Source organism: Lithobates pipiens, unplaced genomic scaffold (genome assembly GCF_037356315.1).
Source record: "Lithobates pipiens isolate NorthernLeopardFrog02 unplaced genomic scaffold, aLitPip1_a1.2 Scaffold_13, whole genome shotgun sequence".
In the NCBI taxonomy this organism is placed as follows: domain Eukaryota; kingdom Metazoa; phylum Chordata; class Amphibia; order Anura; family Ranidae; genus Lithobates; species Lithobates pipiens.
Genome location: NW_027507718.1, coordinates 475509176 through 475524181, shown reverse-complemented (window position 1 = coordinate 475524181; position 15006 = coordinate 475509176).

Genomic DNA, 15006 nt, shown 5'->3' with positions numbered 1-15006 from the left:
ATACTTTTGTGTGTGTGCAAATTAACAAATCTTGGTTGCCGTCAATGACCTACATTTGTAGGAGTATTATGTAGTATAGTGTACCATAGAAAATGTTGGTTCTGAAAGTAAAGTAAAAGTTTTCTGAGAAATCTGTGGGGGTATACTCATTTATGCTGAGCACTATATACAGTATCTCACAAATGTGAGTACACCCCTCACATTTTTGTAAATATTTTATTCTATCTTGTGACAACACTGAAGAAATGACAATGTAAAGTAGTGAGTGCACAGCTTGTATAAGTGTACATTTGCTGTCCCCTCAAAATAACTCAACACAAAGCCATTAATGTCTAAACCACTGGCAACAAAAGTAAGTACACCACTAAGTGAAAATGTCCAAATGGGGGCCAATTAGCCATTTTCCTTCCCTGGTGTCATGTGACTCCATGTGACTGTCAGTGTTACAAGGTCTCAGGTGTGAATGGGGAGCAGGTGTGTAAAATTTGGTGTTATCGCTCTCACTTTCTCATACTGGTGACTGAAAGTTCAACATGGCACCTCATGGCAAAGGACTCTCTGAAAATCTGAAAAAAGAGTTGTTGCTCTACATAAAGGTGGCCTAGGCTATAAGAAGATTGCCAAGATTCTGAAACTGAGCTGCAGTATGGTGGCCAAGATCCTGCAGCTGTTTAACAGGACAAGTTCCACTCAGAACAGGCCTTGGTCAACCAAAGAAGTTGAGTGCACATGCTCAACGTCATATCCAGAGGTTCTCTTTGGGAAATAGATGTATGAGTGCTGCCAGCATTGGTGCAGAGGTTGAAGAGGTGGGGGTTCAGCCTGCCAGTGCTCAGACCATACGCCGCACACTGCATCAAATTGGTCTGCATGGCTGTAATGCCAGAAGGAAGCCTCTTCTAAAGATGATGCACAAGAAAGCCCGCAAACAGTTTTCTGAAGACAAGCAGACTAAGGACATGGATTACTGGAACCATGTTCTGTGGTCTGATGAGACCAAGATAAACTTATTTGGTTCAGATGGTGTCAACCGTGTGTGGTGGCAACCAGGTGAGGAGTACAAAGACAAGTGTGTCTTGCCTACAGTCAAGCATAGTGGGGGGGAGTGTCATGGTCTGGGGCTGCATGAGTGCTGCCAGCACTGGGGAGCTACAGTTCATTGAGGGAATCATGAATGCCAACATGTATTGTGACATACCGAAGCCAAGCATGATCCCCCTCCCTTCGGGGACTGGGCCGCAGGGCAGTATTCCAACATGATAACGACCCCAAATACACCTCCAAGATGACCACTGCCTTGCTAAAGAAGCTGAGGGTAAAGATAATGGACCTAAACCCTATTGACCATCTGTGGGGCATCCTCAAACAGAAGGCAGAGGAGCTCAAGGTCTCTAACATCCACCAGCTCAGTGATATCATCATGGAAGAGTGGAAGAGGACTCCAGTGGCAACCTGTGAAGCTCTAGTGAACTCCATGCCCAAGAGGGTTAAGGCTGTGCTGGAAAATAATGGTGGCCACACAAAATATTGACACTTTGGGCCCAATTTGGACATTTTCACTTAGGGGTGTACTCACTTTTGTTTCCAGTGGTTTACACATTAATGGCTGTGTGTTGAGTTATTTTGAGCAAATTTACACTGTTATACAAGCTGTACACTCACTACTTTACATTGTAGCAAAGTGTAATTTCTTCAGAGTTGTCAAATGAAAAATATAATAAAATATTTACAAAAATGTGAGAGGTGCACTCACTTTTGTGAGACACTGTATATATTTATATATGGGCTGGTAATATCTACAGAACACATTTTATTCCAGATGTTGGTTAGTAAAACATCAGTGAACCCAGTGTGTCATAACTTTTGATTTGATCATTTGAACAAATGCATGTTGATATGTGAATAACTAAAACTGGTAAAAATCATCTGAAAGATTAATCAGTCCAGCTTGAAAATTTTGGACAGCTATGGCCATTGAGAATTTAAGAGGAAATTGAGCAACAGTAAAAGTTCGGCATGAATAGAAAGCATGAATTGAGGGGAATGATAGTTCAGACTGTGATCATTTTTAATTTCAATGTAATAGTTAGTTAGTTATCAAATGAAGTGAGAATTTTACCTATTTGATGGGCTTGATGATGTTTATAGACTGGTCTCTATCGGTGTTCAATTTAGTTTTAAAGGAAAGATTGTTCTCATAAGTTTTGGTCCCACTGAGACAAAGGCTATATATGAAAGAATATTGGATATCCCCTATATCAGGGGTAGGCAACCTGGGGCCCTCCAGCTGTTGTGGAACTACATTTCCCATGAGGCATTGCAAGGCTGGCAGTTACAATTACTCCCAGAGGCATGATAAGACTACCCACGCCTACCCATGCCCTATATAATCAGCAGGTAATGTACTAGTGACCAAGCAAGACAATGCAATCTTAAAAGGGGCTTACTGTATTCCAAAAATAAAAAAAACTGAACACCTTTTTTTGTAGTACTTACACACAACGGTAGAACCATTGTCTGCAGTTATTTAAAAAGGTTATTCTGCTAAGCACGAGGTATATCTGAAATGACAGCAGCAGAGCTAGCAACATAGTCACTAAGAAGACACATTTTATAGAGTCCTTGTGCCTTTAGGTCAAGAGAAAGTGGAAAAGGTTTAATTCATTGAGAAAAAAGAGAAATCAGGCAGGGTGATTAGATACAGCAAAGCACCTCATCCCGAAATTTGTAGATTGGAAAGATAGTATAGAGAGGATGGGATTGTTGCAGTGCCAATCAGTGTAGCAAACTAAGAGGGAAATTGGTTGAAAGAAAGATAACAAAACATATACAGAAATTTATGAAGAAAACATATTTAAAAGAAGAATTATTTTTTATTTATTAAATACCATAAAAAAGTGGTCAAAAAGTACATAGACCGAAGTATAGGCCCCTGGATGATGCAATTTTTTGCGAAACGCGTAGGGCTGAGCTATGCGCTGACGTCACCCCTTACAAAAGAATTGTACCCAGGAACGACGAGTTTGTCCGTTTGCGTCTGGCCGGCGCATCAGACTTAAGGCTGATCTTTCCTTTGTGCTTTATAAGTGCATTTTTTTTTTTATATTTGAGTTATATTAAAAGGTTTTACACTATTGGAGCTTCATTTCTTTTGCATGGAATTGGCACATATGACCTAATATATGGGAGATAACTAAAGATACTTGTTTGACAACCTGGTCATGATATCGGTGGAGGGAGGAGAACAGCTGAGATCCTTCTGAAGTGGGAGATATCTATTGTTACATGCTGTTGGTGACCCTCTGTAGTGGGGGGTCATGAAATTCTGGTAAGGAGTAATTTTGGCTGTATGGTGGTGGATCAAGCACTTGCTACACAGTAAAAGATTTGACGATTTCATCTATATTGGACTCTGTTGGAATTTAAATGTTTATATAATTACACATTGGGTGGTCACTATTTTGTTTTAGATTTTTTTGTTTTTCTTTTTTCTTTTTTCATTGTTCACTGTGATCAATTATCCTATAACCCTTAGGGCCGGTTCACACTGGGGGCGATGCGAGGCGACACGACTTGCCTCGCCGCGACCTGCCGCGACCTCAGCGGCGACTTGCAAATGACTTCTGTAAAGAAGTCAATGCAAGTCGCCCCGAGGTCGCCCAAAAGTAGTACAGGAACCTTTTTTCTAAGACGGAGCGACTCGAGACGCTCCTCTTAGAACGGTTCCATTGTACAGAACGGGGGCGACTTGTCAGATCGCGGCACGGCAAGTCGTGTCGCCTCGTGTCGCCCCCTGTGTGAACCGGCCCTTATTCTTTAGGACTGGGGGCAATAGGCCTAATTTTGCACAATATTATTGAAATTTTGTCTAATGTTGTTTATTTCATTGAATTTTATGTGGGTTTATGATTTAGCGCAGCTTACTCAATTTTGCAGGTGTTTTTTTTCTGTAATTATGTAATACAGTCAAGCCGCAGCTGATCAAAGTTCCATTGTGGACGATTAGTATAATACTTTTATCATAGTGCAGTTTTTTCCTTTTTTCCACACAGAGAGTAGCCACTCACAGCTGGGTGCTTCAGGGCTGAACAAATCTCTAGCCAGAGATTATGGCAGTCAGCACTTTGATCCAGAACTTGTGAAATCTCTGACCTTGAACAAGTTGTAACTGGGATGAACAGGAACCTTTTTCCTCAGTACCTGGAAAGTTTTCTGTCTCCTTGGCAGTACTGGAAAAAGCGTGAATTTGGCAGTATCCTGCACAACTCAGCAACCAGGCACTTCTCAGGATGCCAGCTTCTTGGCCCTCCTCCGAAGAGTCCTCCCCCGGTCGCTTACACGAGCTGTGGTACCCCTCCAAGCCGAGAGTACACCCCGGACGCCTTGAATCCTCCCTCAGTTACTGCGCCTCAGACCAGCCGGTTCCGAGACTCGGGAACAGACGGATCCTCACCCCAGACCAGAGCTGGCGGGTCTATCGGGCTCAACCAACCGAAGCATGTTGCGTAGCAATGAACGCTCCCGTGACCGGGACCCCTCACGGGGCTACCCCGGTTCAGAATCAGGAACAGACCCTAAGGCCTCACGAACGAAACCTGGAACACGTGACTTCAGCACCTTAAGTACCCTTCCCCAGACTCCTCAGCAAGGCCCGGCGCACCCACTGATTGGCTCCGGGGAAGCTGATACCCAAAACGTCCAACCAGGCCTGGGTCTGTCTGACCTACATAATTAACCCTCAGAACCCCATTACTGCTCTGAGGCAAAAACTAAATTTGTACATGACAGACACTTTGTCCAAAGCGTCATCGCTACACAAATAAATATTACAATTAGTAAATGCTTACAAATAAAAAAAAGGAGAATATATGAAGAGTGCATATATGACAATCTGCCTCTGTGCACTCTACCTAACACTATGCCAAATCACAGTCCACTCCTGATAAAATCTTCTGTTTCACTGTGTTCTATTTCCTCACACACAGGCTCTCTTAAAATGAAGTGCCGAATAGTGATTACCTCCATGCTCCACCATCTATTCAAGCTGCCTCTTACCTCATCTGAAGACCCCATGAAGGTAGGTCAGCACAAGCCTTCCCATATCTTTGGGGGTAATCAATGCAAAAAAGCTCTCCAGGAGATAATTAACAGACCTCAGGATTAGGATACATCACACTCCTCACTCTCACAGCCTCCAGAGCTCAGCCAGGGATAGAACCAATAAACCCATCATGGTGTAGTATATCAAAATAAGGGAATACATTATTTAAAACACAGTTGTAATGTACTCACAAGGAGAGCGCACTCTCCAATCCAGTGCATGGGATACAGCAGACAGGTTTCACAATATCTAGAGATATCCTTTTACATGGAAACATCCATCTAGTGAAGAAAATAGAATGACCACTCGCCTCCCATCAGGCGTGCTGGCATCACGTGGCTCCGCCCCCTGATGCGTTTCATCACATGGTACAGTGACTTCTTCAAAGGGAATAACCCTAATAATGTAATTGTAATATTTATTTGTGTATGTGTTAAAGTATACATTTGCACTATACTGATTATAGGTACAATAATTATTGTTTGGTTGCACTGCATTTTTCTTGGTCCTAATCTTTAATTTATTATATTTCAAAAAACAGTTTTGGACTTGTTATTTGTTTTATGGAGGGGTTTTTTACAGCATCCAAAGCATTCTTTTAGACAAAGCTGCTGGAACTGTAATCGTCCAGCTAGCATATGCTTTGGAAACTAATTTACATCCACTATAAGGATGACCTATTTTACAACATAGATAGCTCCAATTCTTTCAGCTATTAGCAGATATGTTATGTGTATAAGGGATACTTGATCCTGCCTCAGATTTCCCTGCTCTCTATACCTTATTTAACTCCAGCCATCCTGACACATGGACTGCATCACTGGCCATTCACTGGCTTATGTCCTACAAATTCAATTCATTATTAAGCTTAATTCACAAAGCTAACACACCAGAATAAGGATCTTTATTTGCAAATAAAGATGATAGTTTTTATCAGTCCAACAACATTTCAAAATTACATTCACATGGCAAACATAAAGATCCTTCTGCTTGTGTAAAGTGAATTGACCTTATTATCTGCAAATGCAAATGGGAAATGGTAGTGTATGCTAAGGGCTCAAACTCTTAGTTGGATTGACTTAGACTTACCGTCCCACTTTCGGAAAAGAGAAAAGTATGAGGTATGTAGGCGTGTAGGCAAAGAATACACCCCTACCATGCACCCCGCCCATTAAGAATTAATAATAGGGACAGTGAGATATGGTGAACAGTCCCTCGATATTAGGTACATTTAGTAACTATGCTCTAAGGATGAGTCGAACACCCCTCGGTTCGGTTTGCACCAGAACCTGCGAACAGACCTAAACTTCGTGTGAACTTTAGAACCCTATTAAAGTCTATAGGACTCGAACGTTCAAAATCTAAAGTGCTAATTTTAAAGGCTAATATGCAAGTTACTGTCCTAAAAAGTGTTTGGGGACCTGGGTCCTGCCCCAGGGGACATGTATCAATGCAAAAAAAAGTTTTAAAAATGGCAGTTTTTTCGGGAGCAGTGATTTTAATAATGATTAAAGTGAAACAATAAAAGTGTAATATTCCTTTAAATTTCGGGTCTGGTATGGATCATTAGGGGGACCCCCACGTCAATTTTTTTTAATTTGACGCGGGTTTCCCCTTAATATCCATACCAGACCTGAAGGGACTGGTATGGATATTTAGGGGGAACCCCACGTCAATTTTTTTAAAAAATTTGACGCGGGGGTTGCCCTTAATATCCATACCAGACCTGAAGGGCCTGGTAATTGAATTTGGGGGAACCCTACGCTTTATTTTTATTTTTTTATCAATGACTTTCAATGAGTGTTGTCTGTATTACGGAGCCGACAAGTCATTATAGCCGCGAGTTATTTTAAATGACTTTTTTTCCTGCAGAAATGACACTTTGTGCAGGCACAGTTCTAAGCACGGGAAACATGCGCCCCTTCACAGGCATACTATAGACACCCCCCAGGTATGAAATTTAAAGGAATATTACACTTTTATTGTTTCACTTTAATCATTAATAAAATCACTGCTCCCTAAAAAACTGTAGTTTTTAAAACTTTTTTTTGCATTGATACGTGTCCCCTGGGGCAGGACCCGGGTCCCCAAACACTTTTTAGGACAGTAACTTCCATATTAGCCTTTAAAATTAGCACTTTAGATTTCTCCCATAGACTTGTACAGGGTGTTCCACGGCTTTTCGAATTTGCCACGAACTCCCCAAATTGTTCACTGTTTGCCGAACAGGTAATGTTCGAGTCGAACATGAGTTTGACTCAAACTCAAAGCTCATCCCTACTCTAGACCAGTGGTCTCCAAACTGTGGCACGGGCACAAGATGTGCCTGCCTTTATCTGGCCCTTAAGGGCACCATTCCACAAACCAACACCAATGATGGGTCACCATTCCCCCTACTGACACCATTAAAAGGGCACTAGACTTCCCATTGATACCAACAATGGGGCACTATTCCTCCCATCGAAACCAATGATTAGGCACTAATGGGGCATTTTCTACTCCCACTGGCCACAGTTCGGGCCCAATAGTGCCTGAAGGACAGTGTCCTGGCCTTTTCCTTAGAATGTTTGGAGACCCCTGCTCTAGACCTGTAGTAAATGTGCACAGCAACTTGAAAGTGGTCTCAAGAGTAAACAGGAATCAATGATTTTAATTATAATAAATTTGCCAGAGAAATCTGTGATTCCAAAATATTCTCCACTGCTCAAAAAAATTCAAGGAACACTTTTTAATCAGAGTATAGCATCAAGTCAATTAAACTCCTGGGTCAGTTAAGTAGCAGTGGGGGCTTGTTAATCAGTTTAAGCTGCTTTGGTGTTAATGAAATTAACAGGTGCACTAGATGGGCAACAATGAGATGACCTCCAAAGCAGGAAAGGTTTTACAGGTAGAGGCCACTGCCATTTTGTTCCCTACTCATCTTTTCTGACAGTTTTTAACAAATTTTGCATATGACTATGGTCAGTGTCACTACTGATAGCATGAGGCGATACCTGGACCCTATAGAGGTTGCATAGGCAGTCCAACTCCTCTAGGATGGCACATCAAAATGTGCCATTGCAAGAAGGTTTGCTGTGTTTCCCAGCACAGTCTGAAGAGCATGGAGGTGATTCCAGGAGACAGTGCCAGTGCCGTAGAAGGTCCTTAACCCATCAGCAGGACTGGTATCTGCTCTTTTTTGCAAAGAGGAACAGGATGAGCATTTCCAGAGCCCTATAAACTGACCTCCAGCAGGCCACTGGTGTGAATGTCTCTGACCAAATAATCAGAAACAGACATCATGAGGGTGGTCTGTAATGGGCCCTGTGCTTACTGCCAGGCACAGTGGAGCATTGAACACCAGAATCGGCAGGTCTGCCACTGGTGCCCTGTGCTTTTCACAGATGAATGCAGGTTCACCCTGAGCACATGTGACAGTCATGAAAGGGTCTGGAGAAGCCGCGGAGAGCATTATGCTGCCTGAAACATCGTTCCACATGACCGGTTTGGAGGTGAGGGTCTGGGGAGGCATATCCATAGAGGGATGCACAGACCTCTACAGGCTAGACAGTGGCACCCTGACTGCCATTAGATATGGAGATGAAATCCTTGGACCCACTATCAGACCCTACGCTGGTGCAGTGGGTCCTGGGTTCCTCCTGGTGCACGACAATGCCCGGCCTCATGTGGCAAGAGTATGCAGCCAGTTCCTGGAGGATGAAAAAAATTGATACCATTGACCCATGCTTGCCGGACCTAAATCTAATAGAACACCTCTGGGATATTATGTTTTGGTCCATCCGACGCTGTCAAGTTGCACCTCAATCTGTTCGGGAGCTCAGTGATGCCCTAGTCCAGATCTGAGAAGAAATACCCCAGGACATCATTGGAGCAAGCCCCAACATTGTAAGACATGCATACAAGCACATGAGGGCCATTAAACTACTGAGTACCATTTTCAGTTGCTGCAATGAAATGTGATCAAAATGGACTGCTGCATCATGTCTTTGAATTCAGCCCTCTGTATGTTCATAATTTTCATTTCCATCAAACAATTTCATTCCTAACACATTACTCAGTCTATATCAGTATAGCTATCCAGCATGATATTTTTCCCCACTGAGATCTGATGTGTTTTCAAAGTGTTCCTTTAATTTTTTGAGCATTGTAAAAATATGAACAATATTAATAAGACCTGGATTTCCTTTTGAATAATATCCAGAAGCCAGGCAACAAATGTCCTATATAAACTTGACCAACCTTTCAACAGCAGACAAAGAGATCAAAGATCATATAAGAACCAAAAAAATATACAGACGTTGTATAAAATTATATTTACAGATTGACATTGTAAGAGCTTATGCACAGATCAATAAAGGCTAAAATTAAACTTCACCAATATTGGAGGAGCTTGGAAAAGGGCATGCTAAACATCAGAAAGCAATGGTTTTACATGACAAAGTCACAAGGTGTGACATCATATGGCTCTGCCTGGACCAGTAGTCTGGGCCAGAGTCCTGCATTGTATATTACATAAGAACACAGTAGACAAGCTACACATAACACTGCAGACTTATTACCCCAGAGGACATCAAAACTGATATTTCCTTTATGACAGCTTTACATGTACACATTATAATCTAACCATGGTGTCATATGCGAGGTCCTTGTTTTATTAATAATGTCCTGACTCCTCCAGGCAATGAATTCTTGGCAACTCCACCAAATTGCTCTTCACAGCTGTCCACTGGCGCACAGCAGAATGGATCGTGTGAATAAATTAATACAAATTCCCAGGATTATCATGACTACAACCTTTTCATATCACATTACATAATGGCCTGGAGATCTTCTCCATCCTCCTTCCCTCTTCTCTCTCCAACAGCTGGGGACTGTCGGAAATCCTGAATGTCTAAGATTTTTCGGAAGAGTAAGAGAACATGACGTTCCACATAGGGAGAAATTCCACTCGTGCCAGTTCTAGGAACACGGGAACTTTTACATATGGCATGCAAAAAAAGGAAAACAAAAAGGCATGCATCATATACCTGTTGACTTGGAAAAATTGATTTAAAAGGCACTGTTATTGTATATATTTTTAATATTATATCCAGAACTCCAGAATAAAATGCAGTATTTTTTTTACATCTTTTTAATTCAGTGAATTATTAATTTATATGACTATTTAATATTCACCACTTTTTATTACCTGCTGCCTCTTTCATTTGAGACTGGTCAGTCTGGCTAAGTCAGTTATACACAGGTTGCTATTAAGCAAGCGATCGATCAGTACTAGCCCTTCTCTACTGTATTTAAAACTAATGTGGACATTGTCTATAGGGATGCACGCATAAGATCGCGGTAGAATGTGCGATGATCTGCATCTGTCCCCCACCCCTGGAATCCAAGATGGCAATCAAGCTTGTGTAGTCCAAAGAGGAAGAGATTTGGATCAGTACTCTATTATCTCCAATCATTACCATTGGGTCAGCAATTGGTGTTTCCATGGTTTGAGCACAGGTTTTCTCTGAGTCTTCATATACTCAAAAATACCCAAACCTTTATAAGGATATATAAATGAAGGGGGAGGGGGGTGTCCCGAGAATGACTACCAGACGTTTGGGTAATAGAAATGTACATGCATGAAGAATGGCTAATAGAAATGCGCGTGCACACAGAATTCTCGGCCGAATGGTGATTAAGCGTGTACTTGTGCACGGGAATGCACACGGGCATGTGCACACGAGCATGGGCACACTCTCAGTGCATGTTGGTGCCAGCCAGAGACAGAGCGCCAGATGGAGCTCCTGCTCGTGCTTCAGTGCTAACTGGTCTTTTAGCTGTTGCCTGTCTCCTGCTATTACTCTGATTGTTCCTTTATTGCTGACTTGGCTTGCCTCTGACCTGAACTTGGATACTGCCTCTGCTCTGTCGCCACTTCCTGACCCTGGCTCCATTCTTGACCACGTCGCTGTCTTATGTCTCGGAAACCTCGCTGCCCATCTGCTGCTGATCTCGGCTATCCCTGTGACCACGCTGCTACTCCTAGCTCTGCTCTCACATCTGGTTCAAGTGTCTATCTGGCTGTCATCTGCATCACCTCTGCTTCATCACAGCGAGTTCCTGTCTCAAGGCTCCTGGTAGCTCCGACAAGCCTCGCATCTGGAACCTACAGCCTGTGTGGAGTGCCCCTTTACATTTGGATGGATCAACTACTGTTTCTGACCTTCTACCAGCCTGCCAGGGTCTGCATCTCCTGCTGCAAGCACTCCTATCAACACCCCCCAGTACTCGTGTTCCTCCTGTCCCTCCATACCCTCTGTTCCATCTTCAGCAGGACCAGGGCTGGAGATACAAGAGAGGCCGACCTTGTTATTTCAGTCTCCGATCAGGTACGTGACGAGGGGGGGGGGGGGTCGGGGAGCAATGCCTACCTTCAGCACACGCCTCTATTACAGCCATAATGTAAAGTTTACAGCTGTGCATGGAAGCAGACCAATCACCTTCACCTAAAAGTGTACTAGAGATCAAAGTTTGCATTCTTCACTGGTTCATTCTCTGTGAACTGCACTTGTATGTATTACCACAATTCCCATTTCCCTGCACTCACAGTTGTCTCATTCTGCTTGGCCTGTAATAGGATAATGTAAATACAGCTTAACAAGACTTCCCGGCCGTTAGAAGTGAGCTGGGGCTGTAGGAGCCACTGTGAGGGGAAACACTTGAATTTAAAATTTTACAAACATTGAACGTATTCCAGCACATTGCAAGTTCATTTCTAGTTGGGGTCAGGCAATGAAATATCCAACTTATCCTCCTTAGCAGGTGTCGGAAGTTTGTAAAGCTGCACTCCTGCGGGGGGATGGGGGCTGCCTTATGACAGGGGCCAGATGTAGTAATTGTCCACAGCTGGGTGGGGGGGGACCCGCAGCCCATTCCCAAACACTTGTGTTCTGCATGAGGAACCTGGCAGCAATAGGAAGGACAAAGGTCCCTGCTTCCAGCTCAGGTCTTGTATTCAGTCAGGAAATAATAGCTGGATTCATTCACGGGAGTGCGCTGCTGGGTCATTTTAATTGTTCGGCGGCTGTCATCATCCATGTACAAGGCCAAGCACAGAGAGGCGGGGAAGGAGGGCTCAGAGTGCTTAGATGAGTGTTCAGAGGAAGCCAAAGAGATGCTAAGAGCTAGCCTTCCTGTATATAGCAGTGTGATTAATGAGCCGTTGATAAAACAGCATAAAAGTGTACCAAATGCTTAGAAAAAGTTTCATATCTATCTACTGATATACAGTATATATATATATATATATATATATATATATATATATATATATATACACACAGAATCTCACAGAAGTGAGTACACCCCTCACATTTTTGTAAATATTTTATTCTATCTTTTCATGTGACAACACTAAAGAAATGACACTTTGCTACAATGTAAAGTAGGGCGTGTACAGCTTGTATACATTTTCTGTCCCCTCAAAATAACTCAACAGAAAGCCATTAAAGTCTGAACAGCTGGCAACAAAAGTGAGTACAATCCATAGTGAAAATGTCCAAATTGGGCCCAATTAGCCATTTTCCCTCTCCAGTATCATGTGACTCATTCGTTTTACAAGGTCTCAGGTGTGAATGGGGAGCAGGTGTGTTAAATTTGGTGTTATCGCTCTCACACTCCCATAATGGTCACTGGAAGTTCAACATGGCACAACATGGCACCTCATGGCAAAGAACTCTCTGAGGATCTGAAAAAAAATAATTGTTGCTCTAGATAAAGATGGCCTATGCTATAAGAAAACTCACTTTTGTGAGAGATATATATATATAGCATCCCAGTCTTAGTCCGTAGGGTTCAATATTCAGTTGGTCCACCCTTTGCAGCTATAACAGCTTCAATTCTTCTGGGAAGGCTGTCCACAAGGCTTAGGAGTGTGTCTATGGGAAGGTTTGACCATTCTTCCAGAAGCGCATTTGTGAGGTCAGGCACTGAGGTGGACCAGAAGGCCTGGCTTGCAGTCTCCACCGTACACACGAGAGGACTTATGTCCGACAGACTTCCGAAGGAGTTCCGTCGGAGTTCTGCTGGAATTCCGAGGGAGTTCTGACAGACTTTTCGGCTGAGCGGACTTGGCCACACACGATTACACTAAACTCCGACGGATTCGAACGTGATGACGTACGACTGGATTCGAATAAGGAAGTTCATAGCCAGTAGCCAATAGCTGCCCTAGTGTCGGTTTTAGTCCATCGGAGTAGCATACACACGAGCAAATTTTTCGAAGGGCCCGGGTCCGGCGGAGTTCCTTCAGAAAAATTTGAAGCATGTTCCATATTCTAAAGTCCTTTGGACTTTGGCGAGTCAAAAGTCCGTTGCAGCCCACACACGATCGAATAGTCTGACGGACTCAGTCCGTCGGACTTTGTATGTTGAAAAGTCCGCTCGTGTGTACGCGGCATAATTAATTCCAAAGGTGTTCTTTCAAGTTGAGGCCAGGACTGTGCAGGCCAGTCAAGTTCCTCCACCCCAAACTCACTCATCCAGGTCTTTATGGACCTTCCTTTGTGCACTGGTCCAAATCATTTGGTGGAGGGAGGATTATGGTGTGGTTTTTCAGGGGTTGGGTTTGGCCCCTTACTTCCAGTGAAGGGAACACTTAGCCCTTGTACACATGGTTGGAGATTCCAAAGGAATGTGTCCTATTACTCCGACGGATTTGGTTGTCGGAATCTCCGATCGTGTGTACAAGGGCTCAAGGTGTCAGCATACCAAGACATTTTGGACAATTTCATGCTACCAACTATTTGGGAACAGTTTAGTGATGGCCCCTTCCTGTTCCAACATGACTGTGCACCAGTGCACAAAGCAAGGTCCATAAAGGCATGGATGAGCGAGTTTGGGTTGGTGTTACTTGACTGGCCTGCACAGAGTCCTGACCATAACCCATCACGTGGCTCTGGCTATTCACACAGCCGGAGTCTGCGGAGCCGGAAGGAAGACAGGCGAAAATGGATATGACCTCCATTGGTGACAACGTGGGCTTCGTTTGCAGGTAAGTTTCACATAATGTGCTAGTATGAGATGCATACTAGCACATTATGCCTTTTCATTGCAGGTCAGGAAAAACAAAACAAAAAAGGCAGCACTTCCTCTTTGATAGTTTACTTGTATCAATTAAGATGGAAAGTACATAGGCAGAAGAGAAATCCAAATTGAATTAATATTTAGTGTTTGGGTTTGTCATTGTCCTTCTGCAGAATAAATTTAAGGTCAACCACAGGCCTCCCTGATGGGAAGGCATGATGGATAAGTATCTGCCTGTATTGCTCAGCATTGAGGACACCAATAACCAACTACATTTGCAAAAATGCAACCCCAAATTTGCAAAGAACCTCCACCATGCTTCATTGTTGCCTGCAGACACTCATGATTGTGCCACTCTCTAGCCTTTTGGCGCACAAACTCCTTCCTGCTACAGCGGAGGGCTTTCACACTGGAGCGATGCGCTGGCAGGATGGTGAAAAAAGTCCTGCTAGCCGCATCTTTGCAGCGGTGAAGGAGCGTTGTATTCACCGCTCCTAAACCGCTCCTACCCATTGAAATCAATGGGATACCGCGGTAATACCGCCGGCAAAGCGCCGCTGCAGCGGCGCTTTGCGGGCGGGTTTAACCCCTTTTCGGCCGCTAGCGGGGGTTAAAACCACCCCACTAGCGCCCGCACACCGCCGCTAAAACGACGGTAAAGCGCCGCTAAAAATAGCGGCACTTTACCGCCGACGCCGCTCCCGCTGCAGTGTGAAAGCAGCCTTAGGAACTGGGGTGCAGTACCGTTAAGCACGTTGGATTCAGCTTCTTACTGAAGAGCTAAGCTGTGGATGCTGCCAAGTCAGCAGGTGACCATACTGTCCATACCAGTGTTTCTC